This window comes from Eptesicus fuscus, chromosome 7 (assembly GCF_027574615.1).
Source record: "Eptesicus fuscus isolate TK198812 chromosome 7, DD_ASM_mEF_20220401, whole genome shotgun sequence".
Taxonomy (NCBI): Eukaryota; Metazoa; Chordata; class Mammalia; order Chiroptera; family Vespertilionidae; genus Eptesicus; species Eptesicus fuscus.
In genome coordinates this window covers 55,854,093-55,860,269 of record NC_072479.1, presented here as the reverse complement: position 1 = coordinate 55,860,269, position 6,177 = coordinate 55,854,093, and the positions used below count along the sequence as shown (strand labels likewise).

General features: G+C 52.9%; 1 long non-coding RNA gene across 1 annotated transcript; it reads right to left on the bottom strand.

Annotated features, from left to right (window-relative positions):
• Positions 1–765: 765 nt before the first annotated feature.
• On the bottom strand, positions 766–2,072 carry LOC114231273 (uncharacterized). The gene is made up of 2 exons (XR_008556502.1): positions 1,932–2,072; positions 766–1,169 (listed from the first exon to the last, which is right to left on the bottom strand). It is a non-coding gene; the product is annotated as an uncharacterized LOC114231273 (long non-coding RNA).
• Between the last annotated feature and the right edge of the window lie 4,105 nt (positions 2,073–6,177).

Sequence of the window (6,177 nt, the reverse complement as noted above, 5' to 3'; positions counted from 1 at the left end):
GCCTCCTCTTCCGTAAGTCCCGCACCCACTCCCTTGGGCCACTAGCCCCTGACAAAACCGGTTCTGGCCTCCGCCTCCGGTGGGTGCTTCCCCTTTCCTCCCTGTCTGTCGGTTCCTGCTGAGCCCCGGGCACTCTCCATTCCCCTCCTCTCCCAGCGGCTTCCTGTGCTCTGTTTACCCTTTTGTAACTCCATCCCTCCATTAGTCAGAACTGTTAGCTGCTTTCCTAGATGGCCCAAGCAGCCCTCCAGTTGGCCCTCTGGAAATACTTCCGTGAAGAAGTCTCTCCCAGCCCCTACATATAAATATGTCTGTACAGAGATAGACTGGCCTAAGCCCCAATTTACACACATCACGAGATAATTACACCCTTATATACATACAGATATCTCTATGGAGTTATATTCGCAAGTGTCTATAACTCTCAAGAGAGATAGCGGCATGTACATATAGGACTATAATTACTTATGTCTATTTTTATAACTATGTAGTTATAAATAGATATGCCTATATATAGTGATAATAATATAGAAATATCTCCATAGCCATATATGGCTTTAAGTGAATGCTCTAACCACTCTATATCACAATCAATAAGTATATATCTCCTGGTATGTAATTCCAACGATATACATTTATCTATATAGCTGCTCAGAGATATAAATCTGTCAGGATATCAAATGTCCATAAAGCTGGATGGCTATAAGAGAGTCGTATATTTTCCCATATATAAATCTGCTCCTGTAACTATTGTATATGCACAAACACAATGGAAATAATTATATTTTCCTCGAGCATAAATCTGTAAATACAACCACAGCACATTTAGGTATGGTTAGAGATAGAGCAATATTTTCTAGGCATCAGTCTGTCAATTGAGCCACCAGTGCTTCCAAACAGAGAGAGTTCTAGTGGGAGTTATAAATAAACTCTCCAGATGTGAACGGATCAGCAGAACTAGCTATAAACACCCGGCTTTCCTTCTTCTTCTTTGTAAGATAATCCTGACGTGAGCGCAGTCACATATGACAGGGCGCAGAGGGGTCTGGCACCGATATTCCCCCCAAAGAGGGCTGAGGTGGCTGGACTCTGGGAAGCCCTGCAGCCCACAAGCTCCTTCCGTGTCCGTCTCCTGGTGGCCAGCCGAGATCTCGGGCAAGTGGAGAGGCCTAGGGGAGAGAAATGGAGCAGAGACTGGCTTGAGTCGCTTTGCCCCCCTCTTGGACCCCAAATCCTCACACTAAGGAAGCCCCAACCTGGCATCCCAGCCAAGAGCAGAAGGGTCCGGAGGCTGGGGAGAAGCGGGCTGCAGGCTGGGTTTGGGAGGGAGACCCAGCGAGCGAGCGGTGCCTGCGGCCCTAACACCCGTCCCTGGGCCGCTGCCTCGCCTGGCGGCTGCCTGGAACCCAGACCCGGGGCCTCTTCGATCCGTGTCCTGCGCTCAGCGGTGCGACCAGTTTTATTTTCTTTTATTGTTCCTTTTGCCCAATTGGCTCCCGTAGTGTCCTCCACCCGGTGTGGTTTTCACACTCGAGGAGGCCCCGGCTCTCTTTGGAACCTGTGTGTGCGCTGCTTCTAAAGGAGTGGCTCGGTCGGAAGTGTATCTCTCCGGCTCTTTTCTGACCGGATGGGTCACCGGCTGTGGAAAAGGCATCCAAACCTCTGAAAAGGTTTGTGACTTAAATCTTTTAGAAGTCCTCACGCTCATTTGTTATGGCGATTTTCTTTTCTTCTCCTATGAAAGTTGGCTAATTTGTGTTTTTATATTTCCTCTTTGGTTTTTTTTGTAGATACAATTGTTGTTAAAGGGGGGATTTCGTTAGACCCGAGACTGTGGGGGTGGCTTCCTCCCGGCCAGTGGCATATCCCTACACCTCTGACTCTGTCCTCCCCTAAAAACATAAATTCATGGAATCATCAGAAAATTGTACCTGGAGAGAGTGAGGCGTCCATGGAAGGATCCGGGACCGTGTCTTCTCTTCCTTTATGGAAATTCGCTCTGTTCTAGCCCGCGCGAAGGAAATTTCAACGGGCCTCCACTCCTTTCTCCTTCTTCTTTTCTCTCTCTTTCTCTCTCTTTCTCTCTCTCTCTCTCTCTCTCTCTCTCTCTCTCTCTCTCTCTCTCTCTCTCTCTCTCTGTCTCTCTCTCTCCAAAGACCTAGGAAGGGAACTTTCGCTGGGCCTACGGGAGCCCTGCCCTTGCTCTCCCCTCTCTCCGCGGCCATAAATTCCACCCCTGCCTGGCCGGCTGCGCTCGTCCTCCACCTCCCGGCACGATGGGCCCAGGCTGTGGCCATCGCCTTACCCGAGTCTGCCCCTTGGCCTGACCCTACATGGTTGGCCTTCTCTAAAACTGGGGCTCCAGAAAGTCCTCAAAGCCAACAGCCCTCCCCTGATCACACGAAGCAAAAGCTGGAAAAAAGCAGCAGGAAAAAACGGCCTCCTGGCTTCCCTCTGCTCCTCTGGCTGAGGAACCTCTTGCGGGGGGGGGGGGGGGGGGGGGTCCCAAACCCCAGCCCCCCAAGGATATACGAAGAAGCTAACTTCTTTTCTTGTCTTCCCCTCAGGTTCAGTGACCTGACCCCGTCCCCATCCCCTCTTCAAAATATCTCCTCTTGCATTTTACTGTTACCCTGCTAGGGAGGGGCTGTTAACTACTGTTTTTATTTATTGTTATTATGATTGTTGTTGGAGATTTGTTCACTGGGTTCAGGGTACAGCAGCCAGACCCAGAGGGAAGCCTGCTTGTCACACGTGTACACACACACACACACACACACACACACACACCTAGCAGGTGTGCACACACAGCATATGCCCACAAGTGCCTGCTACCTTCAGGCCCTGCACAGCAATTCACAGGAGGCAGACATCCTCCTACCCCAGCATGCAAACAACACACTGCCGGCCACACCAGCTTTCAGGCACAAACACCACCCCCAGACCCTGCCAAAACCCACGCGCGAGCGAGAGGAGCTGGTAAGGAAAGGAAAATAAGTAAAACCCACGTGCAAAGATCCCTTCTCTCCCACAACCTGGAGGGGTAAGTCAGGCCCCTGTCTCTTTTCCCCCAGTCTCTCTCTCTCTTTCTCTTTTTTCTCCTTGTTTACAGCTTCAGAGAGCTCCAGGCCCATAAATCTTGAGGGGCCTACAGAGCGCAGAGCACATTTGTATGCATCGTTAGGGCTCGCTAATACCTAAGCCCATTAACGACCGTGTATGCGCGTGGTTTCCGGTGTGTATTAACTTATAGTTAAATTCTGGAGGAAAGGGCATTGTGAATTAACATATACCAAATCCATCACGGGCTTTTGTCATAGATTAGTTGGTCCTGGGTTTGGGGGAGCGGGTTGTCTGAGTCCGGGTGTACACCCTTCAAACTTTCTGGAGCAAGCCTGGGGGTACAGGGGAAGACAGGACACTCTTACCCCAGCCCCCGTCGTTCAGATCCCCCAGGCCAGCGCTGCACACCTTCGGGATGGTGGAGTGGCAGGGCCCGGTCCAGAAGGCGGTCGCCAGTGGCGGGAGGCCGGCTAGGGGAGGCCCCGCCGGCGGCAGGCCCGGGTTGTGCTGGGGCCGCTGGGCCGGTGGCCGCTGGGCCGTCTGCTTTCTGCTTTCCGAGAAACAAAACAAAACAAAACAAACAAAAAACGAGAGTGGAAGGAAAGGCAAGCGGAGTCGCTGAACTTTAATTAAACCGAGAAGATGGTGAAGGGAGGAAAAACCGATGGGAGCAGGAGGCCGAGAGGCCGAGGAACGGAAGCGAGTCCGGCTGCAGCGCGGGAGCTGGCGACCTCGGCCAGGGGAGGGAGCAGGGCGGCTTTCCTTCCCACCCGCTCTCCGCTCGCGCACGGCAGCCGACTCCAACCCTCTTAGAAAGGAGAGAGAGAAAGGAACTGAAGGCGAAGAGGAAGAAAATCCTCCTAATGATATGGCGTGTTTCCGCCAGGTGTCCTGGTTCCAATGACTCGGATCCCACCGGATCCCACCGGAACCCCGAGGACCTGTGTCATTGGGCCGGTGCAGACAGGAGGGGTGCCAGCTCGGAGGGAGGACCGAGGGCGGGAGGTCCATCTCTGGGGTCCTGTGGAAAATGCCCAGGACAGAACGGGCTACATTATCGTGTCCGCGCGGATCCAGTTGCCTATTTAAATACTGCAAGCAGAGGGGTGGCGATCGCCGAGCGGGATGGAGCCGGGTTGTGGAGCGAAAACGCACACCCCCGGCCTCTGCCAGCGCAGCTCAGGGGCCTCCTCCGCGAGGCTCGGCGGCCGCGGCCGGCCGGGCCGGGCTGGGGCGGGCGGGGGCGGGGGCCGGGCGGGGGGAGGGGGGCGGGGGCGGGCGGGCCCTCCCCGGCGCTGTGAACTTTAGCTGGGCCGCCGCCTGTCAGCCCCAGAAAGCGTTAAAGGTGCAGCAGCCCGCGCCAGCCTCCGCAGCCGCCTTTGTACGCGTGATTTATGACTTCAATCTTGGTTCACCGAGAGTTCACACGGCTTTCGCTGCTGTTGAAGGTTAAAAGATGGTCTTCGCTTGACAAGTGGGACTATTGAAAATTCCTTCTTCTTCGTTTTTTTTTTTTTTTTTTAAAGAAGCGAAGAGCGGAGGCTCAGGAGGGAGAGAGAAAAAATTGGGGGAGGGGGCAGGAGTTGCAGGTGGGGGGAAATGGTAGACCAGAAAAGTTAGGCTTCCCCCCTCCCCCATATTTAGAAATGGTGGTAGCTGGGATTTGGGAGTGTCTACTGGGGCAAGGGGTAGAGAACAGGAGGAGCAAGGGAAGGGATTTAAAGACCTCACATTTGGAGGCCAGAAGAGCGGCATTTTTTCAAAAACAACTCCCGCTTTCACTGTTATCTGGATGACTTGGGTCACACCTAACTGACGCTCCTCTTGAAACCAGGGAAGGAGCGCGCTCGGGGTGAAGGGCTGGTGTGTGGCCCCCATGCCCAGCTATTGTGCTGGACAGACCATCCACCTTGCCCAAGAGCAGCTTTCCAAGCACGTTCTTGTACCCGCAGATGTGGAAAAGGGTGTTTTCAGGTCTCAATGTCCCAAATTCCCTTCATCCTGTAGATTTAGCCTGACGTGCATATTTGACACACATGATGAGGCCCATGGGAAAGCAAATCCAGATCCCCTTTCTAATGCCAGATCCCCTTGGCCCATGATCTGTTCACCTCTTCCTTCAGCATTTGACGAAGGTGGACAAGGATCCCCTAATGGCCAGAAGATAAGGCCCTTTTGTGGTTTAAGTCCTTGATTATTTGGAAGAACAGGATCTCTCCTCCTTTTCAGGAGAGAGAGAGAGAGAGAGAGAGGGAGAGAGATCTCCCCACCCCCAGTGGTGAGGATCTGAGCTACTCTTTGAAGTTCCTTTAAGATGTTTTAAAATCTGCTGGAGTGGGGATTTGGGGTTATGGGTGTTGGGGAGAGAAGCATCAGAAAACTGGTTCTGGTGTTGGACAAGCCTTCCTAGCCATTAACAGTGTCATGTAGATGCCTTCTCAGGAGGTCAGAGTCAGCCACTCACACCCAGACCTGGAACCAGCAGCATCCACAAGAGAAGAGGTGGTCTCTGTTTCCCTTCCCACAGAGCTGAAGTGGCCTTCCGCCACAATAGGAGGGCTCCTAGGCAATCCCCACGAGAAGGGAGGTGTGGTAGGGAGAAGAGCCAGAAAGGTGGCCACACCTCCCTGGGACACCCCATGTCAGCCCCTCCTGCAGGGTCCCCATATATAAATAGCAAAACAGGCAGCAGGGGACAGAGAGACCCCAGAAATCTAGAGTCCAGCTTCTGAGGTCACATTGGCAGGGATGACCCTCTGGCCTCAGGAAGAACAGAGAGGCAGTGTGGCACCGTGTTTGCAAGCTTTTTCTGTGGAGGTAGCTGTGAGGGGAATCCGCCAAGGGAGTGTATGAATCTCTTCCAGGCCTAGTTGGGAAGCAGAGGAATGAAGGTAAAGGCCTTTAGAAGTAATGGCTGCACTGAAGTCCCCTTCCCACCCCCTCCAACTATGTTTCTCCCTGAGAAATAATTTCAGCGGGCTTGTGCTTATCTGCAAGTCTGGGATAATTATGAATTATTAATTCATAATTAAGACTGTTAATTGTGACCATTGCTCTCCAGTGGGCTCGTTTATTTCCTTCTCTGAGAATTACTGGGCAGCCTCTGTTAGCCCT